Raw genomic sequence first — 22,149 nt, forward strand, 5'->3', positions numbered from 1 at the left:
TTTTCTTAAATTTTTCAGAACTATTATCACAAAAAAACTCGAAAGGATTAAAAGTAAATTAGCTTTTCAGCTGAAAAAGTTTTTTTTCTCATCCTTTCGTAAAAATCTTTATTTTGTTGATTTCTAAAACATTTTGCTTTTATTGAAACAAAGAACAGTTCTAAATCGCTTTTTATTTCCTCACCCATTTGTAAATTCACTTTAAGAGGAAGAAACTCAATTAATATAAATGATAAATAAACGCTGCTGCTTAATTGAATTATTTTTTTTCTGAAAACGTTTCAGGCATTTTTTTCAGAAATAATGCTTTTTTTTCTTTTGTTTCTCACTAAAACAATTCTCTTCTGCAATAAAACTTTATTGAACTTTTCACCGAAGTGAGAGAAAAAAATTCTTCAAATTGGGTGGAAACTATGCAATCTGTATATTAGTACCAAAACTATTAAGCTTTAATATACTATCTATACTTTCCCCTCTCCATAAAATAAGAAATCTTTTTCACTTACATTTTATAAAAGAAACTCTACTAAAATAGAAAAATAAGAACAATATTGTGTACTCATTTTATTGTGTATTTTATTGTAGAATTTAGACTGTTCTAAAACTATTTTTTGCTTCATTTATTCCCTGTCCTTTATAGTTGTGAAAGCTCTATATATGTTCGATATACATACTATATATATATATATATATATATGTTTTGTTATTTAAATTTTCCAAATATTTTATTATTGAAATGCATATTTAATAGATGGCAGCACTAAAATATAATTAACTTCATATTTTTACCAAATATTTATATTTTTAACAATTATTTTATTCGATATCAGCTATAAGCAAATTTAAATCATATATTTTTCTTCTTAGTAAATTTCTGTTGACTGTTTGATTAATATATCTCTTTTTAAGGCATTTTTTTTATCGGTAAGTTTGTTTTCTGTTTTTTTCTTCTTCTTTGATCTCAAATTCATTTTCAATTGCTTTTTTATTTTTTAGTGATACATATATAGATTATAAAGAATATTAAGGATATTTTCGTTTTATTTTATTTTGTATTTCTGTTATTGCGTTTATATAATATGTATGTAGTGATTTGAGGAGCAAAGGGAGGAAAAGAGACAATAATTAGTTTAATAATTAAACTTAACAAATTTAATAAGGAAGGAAAATAACTATAACAGTGACATTGATAGCAGAGAGCAGCATTTAAGAAGACACGCAGCATTTAAGAACAAAGACTGACGACTAAATTTAAATAGTTTTTGAGAAAAGAATAAGAGCATTAAATATTTCGTGAATTTTCTTCCCGTTCAGACACTCTGGCAACATGGATTCCGGGACTTTTCCCTTGTAGACAGACTGGCACCGTTCAACCAGGAAGTTGATGGTTTCGAGGATGATGAATGATTGGCAATAANATTTGTTTAAAATTATTCATACATCATATATATAATATATAAAATGTTTAGTAATGCTATTTTTTCATATTATCAAAAAAGCTTGGAGCTCTCAGAAGTATGAAGGAACGGAAATAAATTACTCAAAAATTAGTGCCTTTGAACAGTCTATGCCAGAAAATACAGCAATTTAATTTATAATATCCAAAAACAGCATATAATTCTTTAAACTTAGCTGAAATATTCATAGAGGTATTGCCATAAAGAAACTAAATTTTTTAGCATTGCCTTATCATACTGAAACTATAAAAATTTTAATAAAAGAATAACTAACGAGGAAAATAAAATTTGTTTAGCAAATTTGAATGAAAACAAAGTACTAAGTTTGAAAGTATCATTGAAAATTACGCAAGGTACGAGCATTTATAGTAGTACGCACATATTGCGCTTGCGCAAAAAAAATTTAAAATTGATTTTTCATAATTTTGTTGTCATTCATGTTCGGTCATTTTATTGAATATTTATTTTTTGACGATATTTTGCTTCAGTTCAACTCCAAAAAATAATTTTTTGTCAAACAATTCATTTTCTCCGGAAGATTAATTTAAATAAGTAATTTTTTCCCATATAAAAATAATCAAAAACAACAATTTTGATGTAAGGGCTACAAATTTTTACAACTTTTTAAACTATGATTTTAAAATGAGAAAAAATGTAATATATTAAATAATAAATATAATATAAATATAATTATAATAAATATGGTAAAAAATTAAAAATATAATAATAGTCTACACACTTAATGAAAAAACAATTTGTGTTTGAGTGTTTGCATACCGGATTACGGGTAAACCATAGGTACTAAATTTATTGCATCAAACATGAAGCTAAAATCGTAGAACCATGAGTGGATTAAGCCACCAAATGGGATACTTGCAAGTAACGTAGTGTGGGTATCTCGATCCTGATGAGTGGCTTTTGTTTAAGTAAGCAGCTGTTCTTTCCTTTCAGTTTCGAGTATGGAAAGCCATACAAGTATCAATTCTTTCAAGTGACGCATGCTATATTCTTACACAAAGATTTCAATTCTATTACTATATATTTCTTACTTTAAGCATAGACAGCCATGAAGAACATAAACACAATCATTATGCATTGAATTTGCTAGGTACACAAAACAAAAATGTATCACTCTTACAATAAAATTCATAAACAAAGTAATAAGTCTAAGTTAAGTAATAGACGCAGATGAGAATGAATTATATTTCTACTATTTCGATGCGTGATACGTCACTGTATTTAATTAACCTCACGTTAATTAACATTCCAACTTATGTGGAAAAACTTGGTCAACTTTAACACGCTATTTTGCTTTTAAGAATTAGCTGGGGCTGACGTAATGGGTCACATGCGTGAGTGTGTTTGACGTCATCATCTTGAAGCGCAAGTACCTAAGGTTTTAAGGTTTAAGTTTTTAAGTGTCTAATTCAGGGGCTCTACAAGTGCCCAATTGTTATTTCTAACGTTAACTGAAACCACGAGTTTATTTTGTCTATTTTTAAACTTTTCAAATATGTTATTTTAAAACTAAATAATTTTAAATCAACGGTAATTGTAATTAAAAAATAAAATTTTGTACGGAGAAGCAAAATTGTTGAAGAAATGGTTCTAGTAAGTTTTAGACAGAGTAAAAAATTAGCAAACTGTTGTTCACTTGAACGATTCTTAATTTCAGTAATGAGTACAAATTGAATTTAAAAAAAAATAATCTACGCATTAAAAAGCAAAATGAATGGAGATAGTGTACTAGTTCTTTATAAGGAACCGTAAAAAGCTGCCATACTGTTATTGACTCCAAAGGTGCTTAATTTTGATTATTGGCACAATTTGGCTTATGGAAGGCGCAGTTTTAATAGGAACCAAATATAGGTATAAAGCATTTTATGAGTAAATTTGAAGCTTATTACAGCTGCACCAATACGGTGCATTTTTATGATAGATGCTGCTGAAATGTTTTTAACTGCACCAAGAAGAAAGTATCTTGATTGTGGAAAATTTTAAATGTCATGTGGTGCCTCGAGCAACTATATTATGTCAGACGATATTGAATGCAGTTAATCTTTATTTTGATGAGATGAACTACTAAATACGTGTTTAGTTTAATCTAATAACGCAAAGTCACTAGGAAATGTAACAATTAATAAGTTTTTTTATTTGTGTTGGTACTTGTCTTTCAGCTTTGGGCGTGATTTTGTAGTGTTTATCATAACTGATTTATTGATTCTTTTTTTCATCCTGTACAATGTACAGTTATCCAAGTTTTCATTAATCATAACTTTATAAACAACTCTTTATTTATAAAAATGTAACCATATATTTACTAAGGGAAGGAGGAAAACATAGTTTTATGTACATAGACTAGTCATTAAGATTAAATTAGGATTTTTTGGAGTTAATTTTGATTTACTCATGAATATAAAAAAAAAGAGAAGAAAGAATACTACAGTTTTTAATTATTTATATTAAACATGCATATATTACCTTAATATGAATATTATGCATATATACCTTAAATACGCATATTGATCTGCATATGCAAAGATTTTTATTAATAATTTTTTCTTTTTAATCTTGTAGTTCAAAATTTTGCTTTTAGCTGTATCTGGTAGCATATAGGTTTTTTTTCGATAACTCATTTTCAATTATTCATGCTAAATGAACAATTTTCCTCCACTATCAGTTATAACAAGCAAGTCGATTGTTGTCATCAGCATGGCATTATTTATGATAGAAATTAGCTATCATGATTCAAGATCAAATTTGTTGCTGATGTTTTTTTCTTTACCATTATTGAATAAATAAGAAATCGCCTCGTATATTGCTTCTGGCAGAAGAAACTATTTTGGTAAACCATCAAGTATGTTGTTATTATTCTACACAACTTACTGCAAAGAATGTTTATGTGATCGTTTGTCTTTAAAATTATTCGCTTAGAAAGTGTTTACATAGCGCAAAATCTGTTACCACAATTTAACGATCAGCTTGGTCGCCGAAGTTGATCGCTACACTGAAAAATGTAATAACTACAAATTTTCAGTGAAATTGGTCGAAGAGCTCTTGAGAAATAAAAATATTTTTTAAATATTTCAATATTGGAATTTTAAACTAATTTACATTGCTTTTTTAAATAAACTTTTATATAGAGAGGATATATCATTAAAATAATCATTTTTTCACTCAATTAGGAGATCATAAGTATTTGTTTAAAATTATTCATACATCAAAACTAAAAATAAAACTATAAAAATATTATAATTATATTCCAAATAATAAAAATTAAATGTGAAAACTAAAAATAAATTTAGTTTGGATAAGCTAAAGAATATTTCTTTTTTATTTAATTAACTTATCTATTACTAAATAATCAAAATTGTCTTTGCATAAAAGTTACAGCTCTAAAACTAATGTTCTTTTTATTTTTATGTAATTTTTTACCTGCACTGAAACGTTTTATTTCAATATGAACATTATTTCCCTTTTCTTTTTGAAGAATAAAAGTTATTCTTACAATCTTAACTTTTATTTTTAATACCCTAAGCTTTAAATCTAATTATTTTCATCCATTAATTAATATTAAGGCAGAAATTCTAATCAAAACACCTTAAAAAGCTTGAGTTTTATGATGAAATCTATTCGAGCACTTGACAATCTTAAGCGTTGGGGATTTATGATCCCCAGTTCGTTTCTTCCAAAGTCAATTTTATTTTTATTTTTATTCTAGAAATAACTTTAAAAGAAAGAAAAAGTAACTTTAAACAGTATGGTCGTTGAGCGTTTTTATCTAAAATAGATCTGGCTCTTTCAATCATGCTGGTAGGCTGCAAAGTACCTAGATTTTGCATAAATCTTTCACCTCTCTCTCTCTTATAGTAAAGAGGAAAAATAGTTTCTATTGAAGTAACCTGCATTTTCTTCCCTTGACTTGGAAGAAAAACTGTGTTTCAAAGCTGAGATAACCAAAGGAGAATGTTTAATTTTATCTTGATAAAAAGTGATGTCTATTATTTCTACTTCGTTGCTCTGAATTGAGATTTTGTTCCCTATACTTTTGCATGAGTTATTTAGTAGATTTAAGCTATTCCTGCATTTGGAAATATACTTCATATTATAATATACAATTTATAAGATGTTTATATTTCTTCTCTCATATTCGACTTATCTTTATTAGTTAAGACGTGCAATGTTATGCAAATTCACTGTTAGAAACATTTTATCAATTATAGTTTAAAATATTTTCACTTTAAATTCTAAAAGGAAGACATGTTGCACTTAGTATAACAAGTTTTAAAAGCATGGTAAGTATGAGTGCTTAAGGTTAGCTCACATTTAGCATAAAAAACACAAAACTGAAATGTAAATTTTACCGAATAAATCGTTTTTATGTCATGCTCTGAAGTATTCTGATAAAAATGCGATATTTTGTCACCTTCATCAAATATTTTATCACATAATTTAAAGCCACCTTTTATTATTAAATTTACCAAAATCTTTACAAATTCTTTACTATGTTTTCATTAGAAATTATCGAATTTTATGATGTACCCATAGAGCCAGAAACATAGTAAATATTACCATATTCTGGTAGTTTTACGCCTCCTTCTTTCCTTAGTGAATAGATAAGTAAAACTTTAAAATTTAAATTTTTGCTTTAGTAACTTCCGAGTTATTTTTTTAACTTAAAAAAGTAAATATTTTTCAAACTTAAGTTAACCGAAAAAAAGAATGAACAAAAAATTATATGAAAAGATTTGCTTGATATAAAATGATGATTATTATCATTAATTTTCTATAAAGGTTTTGATTAATAGTGGGCTTGTTACGTAGTGGCAAAGTACAACTCCATTTATAAGAGCTTTATAACGAATTAAAAATACTCGGTGTTTCAAAAATGAATAAGGGTTTCAAAAATCGATTGTTCACCAACAAAAATAAATATAAATGCATAGTTTACTTGATGATTTTAACGGACGCTTAAGAAACCAAATAATTTATTCTCACCAAGTTTTAGAAATAGTTTTCAAGATCGTCAAAAGGTAATTTTGATAGGTGAGAAAGATTATGAGACCCTGTTTACGAAATTATTTTTTTTTAACCGCAGGCAGTGAACTTTCGTTCATCACCTCGGACGATGCAGGAAGTGTTGCTAATTTAACGTAACACAGTAAGCACCTGTAAACCAAAGTCACGGAGGCGAGCAACATTACGCACGCCACACAGCCACAGATACCCATTCATAGGATGGGCCACATTCACGCATTATACAGCAGAGAACAACACACAGAGAGGAAAACATCCATGCCCTGAGCGGGATACGAACCCTCTGCCACTGGCTTCACAGTCAGGCGCGCTGACAGCTCGACCACCTGGCGGGCGTTTGCAAAATTATCAAACTTTGAAGCTACAATGTGACACAATCAAAGGATAAATTTACCAAATGCCTTTATTAATATTTCACTTGAAGTGATTTGACTGCAACCGAAACCTTGTTTTATATTTTTTCCCAGCCAGGCAGTGACAGTTGTTTTATTATCAACTTTAAAATTTTATCAAACAAATGGATAAAGGCAATCTTTTAAACGGAACGGAACAAAGCGTAGTTATTTTTCTTCCATTTTTTAAAAGATTTTTAAAACTGTCGGTCACATTTTTTAACATCCCAAAAAAATGTGTAACGAAAATTAACTCAAGACGTATTCCCACTAAGTGCATTTTATGCGGTCAGAATGGATAAACTTAAATTTATTTGGTTCGTTTCATGAATGATGAATGCGAATGATACTTTATGAAATATTCAAAAGAAACTTGAGTACTCAGTTTCATAATTGAAAAATAAGTTAAAAACTGTAAAAACTTTTTTAAATTTTGAATTGAACTAGAACAGGTTAAATAAACTGTGAAATTATTCAAATATTTTTTTTTTTAATCTGATTTAATTATTTAAAAAATGCATTCTTTAAATAACAACAAAAAATTGTTTTTGTATATAAAATTGTATTCAAAATTTAATAATGTTTAAAAATTGATTTACGTCTAAGCTGTATGCTTTTAACTATTAGCTGATTCTACTTTTAAAAGACATCATTTTTCTATTGTTTATAAAAGTTGCAAAACTTTTTAATATGCATTTACTTTTATAGTAAGACATTAAACGAACAGAAACTCTAGTTTCTTTTTGTATGTTTATAATTAATATATTGTTACAATTCTTGTACTTATTTTCCATTACTTAAAGCAGTAAATTTATGTATGACATGGGATATATCTATTTACAAATCTTCCAGATTTTATTAAAATGTTGAGACTCTCACTAAAAACTAAATTACTTTTTTACACAAACTTTTAATTGACTTTGTCTATCGTAAGGCTTTGGCATGACTTAAAGGAGCTTAGAAAAAAATAGTCATCTAAGCTTTGTCTAGGTTTATTAGTCTGAGAAGCATCTGCAAGTGTACCCAGGAGGAAGTCTTAATAAGAAATTATGGTCCCAGGTTGAATGAAAACCATCAACAGGATCTCTTTTAATGCGCAACACGATCATCTGTTTCTCAAGCAGCAATGATCTCAAAATAAAAAGCAACTCTTAGATAGAGAATAGCCATATTCAGCCAAGGCTACATATATATATATATATATANACTGATCACTCTGCTCTCCATATATCTTTGAAAGTAGACATTCTCAATGCTCATCGACAAATATGAGAATTGCCTCCATTTATTATCGCCAACAATTGTAAGCCAAGGTAAAGTAATAATGGTGTCATTATGGGAGTCAATCATTATGAGAAAACGAGTTGAAATTTGAAGAAGACATTAAGTTCTAATTTTAAAAAATAAAATTTATCACTTCTTATACCAATAATAAATTTCCAGAATATATTTTATAGTACAAGTGCTATCGTTCATATATATTAAAAATGATTGAGTGTAATATTAGAATTTTTTTTATCATTTTGAACAACATCTTAGAGGGGTGTAATTAAATGATTATTTGCACAATTGAGAAAATGTTATAAGTTAATATGGTGTAGTCATGATGTAAAATGCCAATGCAATTTAATGCACAATTTCCTACAATATATATCATTTAATTATTAACCACCTAAGAAGCTATTTTTAATTTATAAGTTATTTATAATAATGCTATTATATAATTGTATAATGTATGTACGATTAGAAAAATCAGAATTTGCAGTAAAAGTTCATTTCCGCAATCTCCAAGCCTTTTTAAAAAGCATCAATTTACATTCGAATAAATATTTAATAATATTGAATTTATGTTTAACAGCCTGAATCAAATCGATCATTAAATTCATGTAATTGTTAAAGTAGTACCTTTTTCTTCGATACTTTTTGCCAGTATTCTTTCTCCTCGTTTTTTCTTTCAGAGCTTTTTTCCACCTGCGTTTTTTTCTGTGTTTCCAGTACTATGCATATTCTAGTATTTACTCATTGCAAAGACATTCATAAACTCTTAGTGTCTGTGATTAAAATGTGTAGTCATAGTAGCCAATGATAGTAAATTCCATTGAAATTAATAAACTTAAAACAACATTTAACTAAAATTAATAAAATATTTAAACAGTATTTTTTTTTTAAAATTAATAAGGTTTCAACCGTTTTCCATTAAATTTAATCAAATTTAAGCAGTAGTTTTTCCATTAAATTTACTAACATTTAAACAGTATTCTGTGAAATTAAAATGTGCTCCTTGAAAATTAATTTTTGTCAATATCTTAAAATCCTTATGGGATATAAAGAAAACGGAACAACGAAGTTAAATGATTTTTCAGCTTGATATCAGCATAGCAAGCAACACTGGAAAATGTAAACACCATGTCAGATATCTATAGCTATATACCTATAACTATCTATATAAATCTATATCTATTTATATATATAACTTGTTGATCAGTGTTGTGAGACACTAATTTACAACATATTCTTTCATTGTTATTGAGTAATATTGATTAGGATTTTAATATCAAAAGAATTGAATGTCTTCACATTAATAAAAAAAATTAGGGTTAAAACTACCAGAATATGGTACAATTTACAATATTAGATCTAACTAAATGGGAACACCAAAAAGCTAGGGTTTTTTATAAAATAACTAACAAAATAATGCATTATAATGAGTGATAACGTGGGGAAATTTAGTAAATTTATCATTACTTAGATCATGGTAAAAAAAAAAATTTTTTTTCGATGAAATTTACTTTTCAGTTTTATATTTTTTACTACAAGTGAGGTAATAAGAATTTTAAATTTGAAAACCGGTACCATCTGAACGGAAAAATAACCAAATCAAAGGTTTAAATACCGTATATTTTAACTTTTTTAACCAGAATTACGGATTATTTTTTTACAAAGGAAGGTCATCACCAAACAGTACGGTAATTTTACCAGAATTTCTTTCCCCGTAATACCAGAAAAGTAACAGTTTAAGCTTGGGGCAGAACTGGAAGCTGCTATGTTTGAAACCTAGGATAATAGTGATGCTAACGGACTTTAGCAAATGAAACGCAACATCATAATCATATATTTCATGTTTGATATAAGGCTGACGGATATATTACCTGTAATCAGAATGAGTATCAGTGATTTTATTTCAATATGACAATTTTTCTCCGCATTTTTTGCTTTTTTTTTTTTTTTTTTTCTTTNTTTTTTTTTTTTTTTTTTTTTTTTTTTTTTTTTTTTTTTTTTTTTTTTTTTACATTACTGCTTTTTTTTCTTGTAAACACTTAATTAAATAAGGACTTTCCTATTATATAAGCTTGATTCTTATTGGTTTTCGTTGCATTAAATCATGACAAAAATATCAAGGTGGCCTTATTTATTTGAGACACGCTGTAGCTGAATTATCATTCTTCGTAAGGTGTGAAAAAGAGAAAGAAATAATCTAGACTCTGAAATGACGCAAAAAAATATGGGATACCTATACCAACATAATTATTCAAGCTGAAATGATTCATTTTTAGAATTTATTATTATTTCATCCCCTTACTGTTGTTTTAACTAACGTTAGATTAAGCAATACAAGTTTTTAAAAGCCCATCCCATCAAAATTAAGATTAACTTTATTTAGTACCATCTGGTATAATGCTGTAGCTCGGGATCAACTGTTAATATTTAAAATTTATCACAATGAAGTAATTTTCTCCTGCAGATTTCTTTCGAGGAGCTCTGTAAGCTCATTTCCACAGCATCTGTAGTAAAAATGTATAGTATTGGTGAAATTTTAAAAAGTATCAAATTGTGCTCATCAATTCTTCGTACATGCATATAGGAGCATATATTAACGCAATGAAAATGGCACAAATCACCATAATACCAGTGGTGCAAATTACCAAATCTCAATAAGCACCATAGGCGTCAATAATAATTTGGATACATTTTACGGTCTCCCATAATCAATTTCTCTCCTTTAAATCGGCTTTTTAGTACACAAAAAAAATTTTATTCCAATTGGTTTCTACAACTAAAACTAACTCATTGGCGTAAAAAAAATTATGCTTTTTTATGGTTTATCTAAAAGAATAAGCAGTATTTGTAGCTAAATTTTGCTATTGCTTAGTTTTTTATTTAAATATGCACCTCTTATCAAACTTAATTAAATATCATTGACCGCGACAATAATAATATTTCAGCGTTTTTACGCTTTTCTTCAAAGAATTAGTACCATTTTCCCACTAATATTGTTTATCAATGCAAAACATTTTTTTTATTACGATTACTGCTGATTTTAAATTATTTAGTTTTATAATAACATGGTTTAAAAGCATAGCTATGAAGAAAACTAACGTAGATTTGACAAAAACAAGTAACGTAACTACCATTACCTTTAAAAATACTAATTAACAATTTAAGAAATCATGCATGTAATTTACATGTGATATTTTCACAAATGCCCATGCAAAGATATAGTATATCTATTTTAACTTTTATATAAATANAGAAACAAGAAAAAAAATCTATTTATAGCAGAGATACAAGAATAAAATGGAGCAATTATATTCTCGATAGTTGTTCAAAGAAGTTGAATCTTTCGAATGGTTTTATTTAAAGAATTATGGGTTTTTAAGGGATGACATTGCCTTACTACCTTAAGAGAGAATTGAGACACTAGGTATATATATATATAAAGATAGATGCATAGGTTATGTATTAGATGGTACATATGCATAGTTTAGTAGATTCCTTAGAAACATCCTTTTAATTTGTTATTTAACTAAACAGTTAATGAAATTTGAAAATGAAAATATATGGAACTTTTTAATAGGTTTAAAAATGTGCTCAATGTTGTTTAACTCGTTGTTCGTTTTTAACGCAATTGTTTAAAAAAAATTGCCTTCCTATTTCCTTATTATTTGAAATCAGAACTTTTCAATTAAATATGTCACAGATACACTTTCAAAAAGCCCTTATTTTGACCACATTAGAATTGAAATTTTCGTAGTTAAATAAATTTAAATTCCATTCCAATAAATACGAGATTTGAATGAGGTTTAGTCATGTTTATTCTACCAATGTTTAACTTAGAACATTAATCTTGTTTAACTCTAAAATGTGTTTGCTAAATTGATCAAATAAAGTGAGTATTTGTATTTCAAACAGTTTCAAAAGTTTTGGAATATCAGAACAAAATAGAAAAATTCTGTTAAGGAAAGAGGTTAACTTAAAAAGTTTCTTATCAAATTCCTAGGTTCTTTTCATTTTGCAGAAATTTTTAACTTATTGTTTGAAAAAAATAATTGCTTTTAAGGAAGGATTACATGAAATTGAAAGCACGACTTTAAAAAAAGACACATTAAAGTTTGAAAGACAAACAGACAATCAATTTCCAAAAAATAACTCCTAATGAGTTTTAAAATATTAAAAGCAATAGTCCAGTTCATATTTATCATCTTTAAATTTTCAAGTTTTTACAATTTCAAGAAATAAATCAGCATTCAAATTCTTCTTACAAATAAAGTCAATTTTCTCGGGGGTAGATATTTACTTTTTCATTTAATTTGAGTTTTGTGTTCTTGACTTGAAAAGTATAGATGAATAAATTTTATTCCGCATAAAAGTTTATTTTTCACAAAAATATATAGTGTAAAACTGTAGTTTTTTCTTTTTAAATCGGAAAATAATGGCAAAAATAATTTTTTGGAAAAGAAATTAAAAAACTAAGCACATAAAAATATTCCAGCAATTCCGAAATGATTTTAAAATATATTCAACATTGCATTTTTATTTTTAAATCTTTTTGACTTCGTCTGCCATTCGCTTCGCTAATAAACCCCTTCGCAGCCATTTTTGATTCTTTAAATGTTTCCTCAAAATTAAAAATTATTAAATTCACAAATTTCAGCTCACAAATTTTTTTATTGTATTTGTAAAAAATTTACTAAATATCTATTATTTAAATACGCGTTTCATAATAAAGTTATACTAGACAATTAACTTTTAATGTAACAAGTTATTAACTCCTTTCTTTCACTCCTTAAATTTTGAATAGTAATCTGAAACGATATCGCAATAATAACAGAGAATAAAATGGAGCAAAATATATTTAAATAAAGAATCAATAAATAGTTTCCAGGTGAACATCTTTATAATTTGAATTAATTTTTTCCTGATTGCAGACAAATATCTTTTCTTGGATCTATATCTGCTTTGTTTACGAAATATTGCATCATGAAGTTTTTCGGTGAATTTTAATACTTGAACGATTTTTATTTAAGGCCAGTGTAACACTATCAAAATGTTTCATCAAAATTTTTTCTTTTGTACAGTTTAGTTACATTCTTCTCGTGACAAGTATAGTAAAGAATGTTTTACTTACATAAAATATAATAAAAATATTAGCGAATATGTAATAGTTAACAACAGTTTAGTTTAAATTACTTCATTAATAATCATTACAATTTTTTTTAAATAATAAAACTTCATGGTACAAAATTATACAATATTTTTGCACTTTGTAGTTAAAAATACAAAATATAAATACGTTTTAATAAATATAGAAGTTTAGAAATGAATAAATGTTATTAAGTCTATGTCAATTTTAATAAAAACTGTAACAGTCTTAAGTGTCCAAATTTGATCTGCTCATTACTGCAGAAAATTATGAATTTAAAATGAAATAAATGAAATATATGCTATTATTTCTGAAGCAAAAATGTATAAGTAAATTAAGTCTTTTAATTCATTTGTTTCATAGAAGTATGATATAGTATATTTAATAAATATAGCTTTCGAATCATATAGTTATTTCTTTTTTTTTAAAAAAAAGCCCATTTAGGACTAATGGGTCATGGTGGTTAATACTCCGTAATTCCGTGATCAACGGCATTGCGATTGAAATGCGGTCAGAATTTTCCACAGGTCACTATACTTACAAGACAAGCGTGTACCCATCGATGTGAAGTTGGGTAATCTTCAAGCTGCAACCGGGGTTCAAACATCAGTTAGTCAAAATGACTGTTCAATGCTTTAACCAGTGCAAAATTGCAGATCAATTTATAATTTAAATTGTTTGATTAGAAACGCAACATTTTTTATATTCAAATTTCAAAAATAATAAATTACAATAGAAAATTGGGCAGTGGTGGCTCAGGAGATGGAGTACTCGTCTCTCTAATAAGGTAGCTCGGGTTCAAATCCCAGCGATGGCTGATCGATACGAATTCCGCTACCGGCTTTCACCGACCACAGAGCTGACGTAAAATACCCTCAGTAGTAGATAAATATGGGTAGTAGTAGAAGTCATCTGGTCGTCCGGCTAACCATGGGAGGTTTTCATGGTTTTCTCCTTTATGTAACGCAAATGCGGATTAGTTCCATTTGCTGCTTCCACGAAGGCAAGTTTCTTCCAATACTTGATCCAGGAGCTCCCTTGTCTTCTGAATTAGATTCCAAATTACAAGGCTAAGGTGTTGAACATTGGCAATCGTAACATCAAAATTTTGTCGGCTGTTCAACGATGATTAAAATATAAAATTAAAAAATATATATATAAAAGTTTAAAATAAAATCTTCTGGAACTTTTCCTAATAATTATTTTAAATAATATAATTGGCGGACATAAAAAAATCTTTACTTAGAAATTTTCTTTCAAATTAAAAACCAATGAACAAAATGGTAATTTTCACTATTACATGCTGTTAGAATATCACCAACAAACCAGTCCATTTGTACAAGCTAAATGATCTTCAAATAGAAGGCGTTATAATGATATTTAAATTACTTTACTTTTCCGTACTTTTGAAGAAACGATATAATGCCAAAGGTATCTTTACAAAACTTTGATCATTTTAGATAGGCTCTTCATTTTTTACTGATCCACCCTTCTCCGAGGCATTTTCTGAAAGCGACCAAGATTTTACCGTTAATTACTTCCTTTCTTGAAACGCGTGTCTTGCTGCTTTTCTCTCAGAACCTCATAGAGCACCTCTCGCAACCTCATAGAATAAGTAACGCCAGCTCTTCCTCATCCTTGTCGACCCCCCTGTGATTGGGTTGGGGGTGTACGAAGGGAAATGGATCACGCGAATCGTCAAACATCCGCCTTCCTTTACGTCAAAAACATATGATGCTGCTCCCATTGCTAAAGGCTGCTCTCTCTCGATTTTGTTGTCGTTTATGGGGGGTTCCGCTTTCTCTCTTATGTGATGCTCACAATATTTTTCTTTTCCCATCGCTTTCTCATATTTTGAGTTCATGATTCGAAAGTAGGAGTCAAAACTTTCGCTTGGGGATCAGATTTTGAAGGGTGTAATGTTGTTGCCATGCCAGGTTATAGCCCGTAGCAATAAAGTTCTCGATAGATATTCGATGGTGTTGAATCATTGGAATATATTTGCTTATGGAAATATGCGTTATACTTATATGAGTTTGTTTATTTACATCTGAATTTGTTTTATTCAAATGTGAACTTTGTATTCATATTCAGATACATCATTATAGAAAGAACATTTTGTATTACATACGTGGCTTAGTGCAAGAATAATGTATATCAATGTGTGGTGAAAGCTTATGTAATCTATTATGGTTAGGGTTTTTTTTTCTGTTAGAAAATTCAATACTTAAGAGAATTAACAAAACATTACTTTTTCTGTTTCTGTTAACCAATACCATTGCATAAGCTTGTAATTAATTATTGTGATATTTTTTCGAACATTTCAGCCACAAATATAATATAATTAATATCGGACACAGAAACAAGATAGTAAATCTTTACTGCTCGATTCAAAACTCTGCTGCATCCTACTTTGATTTATTAAAAACCAAAGAAAAGCAAGAAAATAAAATGGCTTTTAAACATAAAATAAACTTGTTAGAACTATTTAAATTTTATAACTAACCAGAACTTTAGTTTAATAATATACTAAAATAAGAATACTATTATACTGAAGCAAGTTTTGTTTCAAGTTTCAATACAATAAAAAAGTTTAAAAACTTAGAAATTCTGACAATGACTGATACAATTTTATTACTTTTTTATTTTCATTAGAAACAAGAAAAAAAATCTATTTATAGCAGAGATACAAGAATAAAATGGAGCAATTATATTCTCGATAGTTGTTCAAAGAAGTTGAATCTTTCGAATGGTTTTATTTAAAGAATTATGGGTTTTTAAGGGATGACATTGCCTTACTACCTTAAGAGAGAATTGAGACACTAGGGGCGCACGCACTGATCACTCTGCTCTCCAACTATATTCTTCATTCATTTATTTCATAATACTGTTTAAAAAAATGCAGAGTATTGTTCATTCTGTAGATTTACATTCAAAAATTAACTAAGTATTTATTCCATTTTAAATATATTAGCAAGTAAATATATTAAAAATAAGTTAAAAATTTTGTTACAAAACGCGTTAATTATTTGATATTTTCCTTAAAATAATTATAATAAAAATAACACCTGAATAGACCCTTTAATTTATTCATTGAGAAAAAAAGTATGGTCAAAACAAATAGAGTATGGTAAAATTCACGGTACTTCTGACTCTATGGGAACAACAAAACGATCGATAATTTCTGCCGAACCACTTTTCCTATGATTATGAAAGATAAAATTATGTAAATGTCGTTCGATTCGCTAATTTTTTTCATATTGCCTTAGAGATCAAATCCAGGTATCGATAAAATTTATTTTTCAGTTTTATATAATTTAATAAATCAATGGTAATAAGAACTAAAATTTCGAAAGGAAGAATTTCCTTTGAATTATTACCATATGAATGGAAAAAATTACTAAATGAATGCTTTAAATTCCGTTCATTTTGGTAAATTAACCGTAATTATGGTTCGTTAACCATAACCATTAATTTTACCAGAAATGTGCCATATGTTACGGTAAATTTACCAGAATATTTTATATGCATGTACGTTGTGGGGAGAGTAGTTACAGACCATGTCAACCTTCATCTATGAAAAGGTACCCCAACATAGAGTCGAGTTAACATGTCTTATATACTAGTGAATTGTAGTTGTAATTTTGTAGTGGTAGATACTCTACAGTACTCCCCCACCAGAATTATAGCTATGATAGAATTCGATGAATGGATGCCACTTGTTGATTCATTGCTGTTTTGTGCGAAGCCGGGAGAGCTGTATTAAGATCACCGTATTTTTTTAGTGCTGAATGTGAGAGGTGTATTAACTTCACGGTTGTAATCGCTCCTGTGTTGCCGTTAGCAGTCGAGTGTATGCAAGCCAACGTTGTGTGTGATCGAGATGAGACTGAGTAACAACTGCGTGAGGAGGTGGATAATGATGCAGTCACAAGTAGCAAGTCAACTGTTCAATGTGGACCATCCAACGAAGTAGGCGTTACTGCCGATGTAGGCGTATCCAGATCAGACTGGGCGTTTTTTTTGCCAAGGTAGGCGTGTTCACATCACGTCCGAAGGTCACCAATGTGGGGGGTGGAGTTATCGACCATGTCAACCGTCATCTATGAAAAGGTACCCCAAAATAGAGTCGAGTTAACATGTCTTATATACTAGTGAATTGTAGTTGTAATTTTGTAGTGGTAGATACTCTAGTGGTAGATACGTATTCTTAGTAGCAAAATTAATAATAGAAATTAAATAATTCGTTCCTTTGTTTTACAACAGGCATACATATTTCAAAATTTCATTATGTATCTAAGAATAGCAGCTAAATTGACACCCATTTTCACTTAATATATTTTTATCTATATATAATAAAATATCTCGTAAAATATAAGAGAAACCTTTCTTTCGGCAACTTAATCAATAAATCTATAACACTGCTCTTTCTATGAAAATGTTCTAAAATACACTCCAACGGTTTTTACGTCATTTGTAACGTTCTAATATAATTTATTTTTGACGCTAACTTAAAGCTAATATAGATATCATAAATGATGTTAGACGGCAAAGAAAAAAGTTAAATGGATTTCTTCATTCCTGTTTGTGGCGTGAACAACTATCATTTTCTTTGTAGAACTTATTTGACCTTGTTTATTCAATATCTTCCACTTCATGTTCACCCTTAGCTCATAAAAACCGCAGCATCAAGCACCATCAATTTTAGTCCTTGAAAGATTAGGGAGGTGGTAGAAATAAGAACATTATTTTTCTTTCATTCGAGCTTCTGAAAGAGGAACTTAAAATAGAATTTTTCACATAAAAGTATTTTAATTCCGTAGACCAGATCCCACCAGCCAGTCCATTAGTGTTTCTGAAATGTTTAAGTTTGGTGATATAGAAAACATTTTATTTTCATAGAAATGTCATCTTTGTAGAATTTAATATCGGTTGTAATTGTAAACGTATCTCAGACCTTTTTTATGCAATTTTATCTTCATAACGCAATTTATAATTTCCAGAAATTCACAAATCTTTGTAATAAATATTTCATTAAAATCTTCATTTATGCATAAAATCTTCATTAAGTGCGGTTAGCATGTTTTTCTTAAGCATTGATATATATACCGAAGAGCCATTACATTATGACCACCCTGCTAATAAAATATAGGACCACTTTTAGCCCCCAAAACTGCTAGCACCAGCCGTGGCATTGATTCCACAAGGTGCTGATAGGTAGTCTGAGGTATCTGGTACCAAGCGCTCATCAACTGGTCCTGCAATTCCCTCACATTGCGAGGGGGTAGCGTAGCAGTACGAATTTGGTTTTCCAAGTAGGACCACAAATGCTCTATTGGATTAAGGTCAGGTGAATTTGGGGACCAAGACATGACTTGAAAGTCACTGGAATGTTCCTCGACGATTCGACCCTTATGACATGGTGCATTATCCTGTTGGCATCCCCCGAAGGAAAAACTGTTGCCATGAATGGGTGAACCTGATCTGCAACTAAATTCAAGTAGCTTACAGCCGTCAGGGATTGTTCTATGGGGATTATGGGTCCTAATGTGCACCATGAAAATATTGTTTCTAGGCGAGAAACCATGAAAACCTAGATGAGCACATAATTATAGAAGGAGGGTGATCATAATGTAATGATTCTTCGGTGTATAAAACAAATCCATTTTTTCAGTGAATTACAAGATAGTCATTGTTAAGCTCAGAGATTGTTTCAGGATATTGTTTCATGACCCCAAAAATGTTCATAATTAACTTTCAAAACACCTGCAAAACATTTTAAATCGAAGAGAACTCATGGCACAACGAAGTGTAAGGACAAAATGAAGATATCTGAGAGTGATTGCATGCCATCTGTAATCAGTACACTTCGCCAACCTACTACGGCTACCATGTTACGTTTTGTTGGTTTTTTTAGTGTTGGTTTTGCTGTGCGATTTGTTACATGTCGGTATAGTAACATTTGATGAATTTGCATCATCGGCGAAATGTACAAGTTTCTTTAATTTTCGAGGTATGTTAAACTGCCGTCAGTCTAATTAGACGTTCGATTGCATATATTTCTCGAGTAACCTTTACTCTCTGACCTGAGTCTTGTACATCGAGAGATGAAGTACTAAGTGAGAGTGTTGTTTTCCATAGCTTCTTATTTTTAAAAAAAGGACAAATAGGCTTTTTAATTCTTATGCAACTCTTATAATTTTTTTAAGCAAAAGTTTTACTATGAATGTTAAAATTTATACCTGGCAACTCGTAGTCTCCCTTGCACTCTACTCGAGCATCAACGTACAAAATAAAAATATAAATTTCTCGTGAAAAAAACAAATTAACTATTACAATGGATAAATAGTCAATATCTAAAGCAAAAAAAACTGAAAAAAATAACGAAAAAGCACTTAAATTTTCAATGACTTTCGAATAAATGAGAATTTTGAAGAAGCATCTCATTAAAATTGTAATACATAATTATCCTAACATCGCATCAAATTTCAACTTTGCATTTCAGCGGGCAGTAGATCGATCAGCATTATACTTTTTTGCTACAAGTTTAGCAGTTGTTAATAAAGGTTTCCCAAAATTAACACATGGTTTGAATTAAATAAAAAACGCAGTTTTTAATCTTTAGATTGTTATTTTTGCATTGAATCATAAAGTACAAAGGATAGGGTTATTTATGGAATAACACATCGGGGAAATGGCCTCCATGGCTTTGCTTGCACATACGCACTCTTTTGTCAAAATTTTTAATGACCTTTATTCATGACCATGAATTGGAGCTGAATTTCGTCGATGCAGCGTTCAATTTCCTCTTGTAATGCATGGGTGTTTCTGAGCTTGTTGACATAGACCTGTGACTTCAAATAACCCAATGAGAATAAATCTAATGGCGTTAAATCACGCGGTCTAGGGGTCAATTCTGATGACCGAAACTAGAGAGTACAGGACCAGGAAATGTCTCATGCAGTATTTGAATTGTTTCACTGACTGTATGGCATGTGGCATCGTCTTGTTGAAACCACATATTGGCCACATCAATAGCATTCAATTTCAGCAGAAAGAACTGTGTTACCATGTCACGATATCGCACCAATTACAGTTACTACTTGACCAGCCTTATTTTCATATAAAGTATGGCCTAATGATGCCTCCAGCTCAAAATCTGCTCCAAACAGTGACACGTTGTGGGTTCATTTGGTGTTCGACGATCACATGTGGGTTCTTCAAATCCCAAACAAAGAAATTTTGGCGATTAACAAAGCCACCAAGATGAAAATGTTCTTCATCGCTTAGGATGATTTTAACCGAAAAATAAGCACCCACTTGTTGATGTTCAGTAATCGACGAACAATAATCAATAATCGAATGTTCAATAACCGAATGTTCAACAATCGAACAATGTTCAATAATCGAATCCACGAACTCTCTTCGCTGTACATGGTCATTAGTCTTCAGTTGTTGTGTTAATTGAATTTTGTTAGCGTAGAGACACTTATCTTTTGTGAGTATACGCTGTAGAGAGCCTTTTGAAATTTGCAATTCTTCTCCATGACGCCGAATTGAGGATGCACTTGGATTTTCACGAACACTCTCCCGACATTTGAACGGCTTGTTTTTGGACGACCGGAGTGTGTATCGTCTCGATCTGATCCAGTCTCCCAGAATTTTTCAATTCATCTTTTCACAGTTGATGAGGTTAAAATACTATTTTGACCAAATGTTGAATATAAGTTTGAACTGCGACAGCCAAACTTTCGATATTTTTTAAATATCGTTCAATAATGAAAACACGTTGTTGTATCGTACAAAACTCCATTTTTACTAACCCTAAACTCTCAGCTGTCAAATTGTTCTTTTTTCAGGATTGTCAAGAGTTTACTGCAAAAATGGAGGCAAATTTAAATCTTACTGTAATTTTGGAACACCCTTTAATTTTCAATTAACAATCAACAACTCTGTAACAATTGAATTGTAATTTTCTTATTCCACCTAACTCGTTGATCATATCTCTGCACTCTTTCGTAATTTCAAGTTTCTTAGAATTAGTCTTATAGATTCTTAGAAACACAGCAAAATGTAACGTAAAGCAAAAAAAAGTGGCAAAAAGTTCACAAATAAGCACTTAAAATCCTAATACCTTTCGAACAAATTAGCACAAAAGAAAAAAGTTATGTTTAGTTCATAAACAAATGTTACCCTTTCATCATGTCAAATTTCAACTCTGTAGATGCATTCTCATGGCCTGTAGAGCGGACCGTATGGTATTTTTTCAAAAACAAGTTAAATATTTAATAATTCTCGAACAAATAATTGAATGTTACATCTTCTTTTTCCCTCGTAGTTCCTGTACACTTTTCTACACACTTTACAATTTCAAGTTCCTAAGTTCTATAGTATCTGCTCAGCAAAAGAAAAAGTGAGATTAAGTTGACCACCTAAGAGTAGTAGAGTCGTCTTTTGCGTTTTTTTTAAAATATGTGGTTACCTAGATATATAAGGTTTAATATTTTTTCCTCAAAAAGCTTAAATAAATTGCAACTATTCATATTGATATTTTGGGCTCAAAAATGTAGTGAAATACAGCTTAATTGATTACTAAATGAAAAGACGACTTAAAGCATGATATACAACTTTTTTTCTATTCATCTCATATACTTTAACATTCATTCTACAAAACCCATCCAACTCCACTATAACAATTAATTACTAATTTGAGAAAAATAAATGGTGCTAACAATGAAATGAAAGACCTGGTTTAGTTTACATGATTAGTCTATAAAATTTGATTTATTGGCCTTTTATAGTAAGCACAGTATTCTTACTGTCTTAAAACTAAACCCATTCA

At 29.4% G+C, this 22,149-nt stretch overlaps 1 pseudogene; it reads left to right on the plus strand.

Annotated features, from left to right (window-relative positions):
- Positions 1–19,129: 19,129 nt before the first annotated feature.
- On the plus strand, positions 19,130–21,247 carry LOC122270023 (uncharacterized; annotated as a pseudogene).
- The last annotated feature ends 902 nt before the right edge of the window (positions 21,248–22,149 follow it).

This window comes from Parasteatoda tepidariorum, chromosome 7 (assembly GCF_043381705.1).
Source record: "Parasteatoda tepidariorum isolate YZ-2023 chromosome 7, CAS_Ptep_4.0, whole genome shotgun sequence".
Lineage (NCBI taxonomy): Eukaryota > Metazoa > Arthropoda > Arachnida > Araneae > Theridiidae > Parasteatoda > Parasteatoda tepidariorum.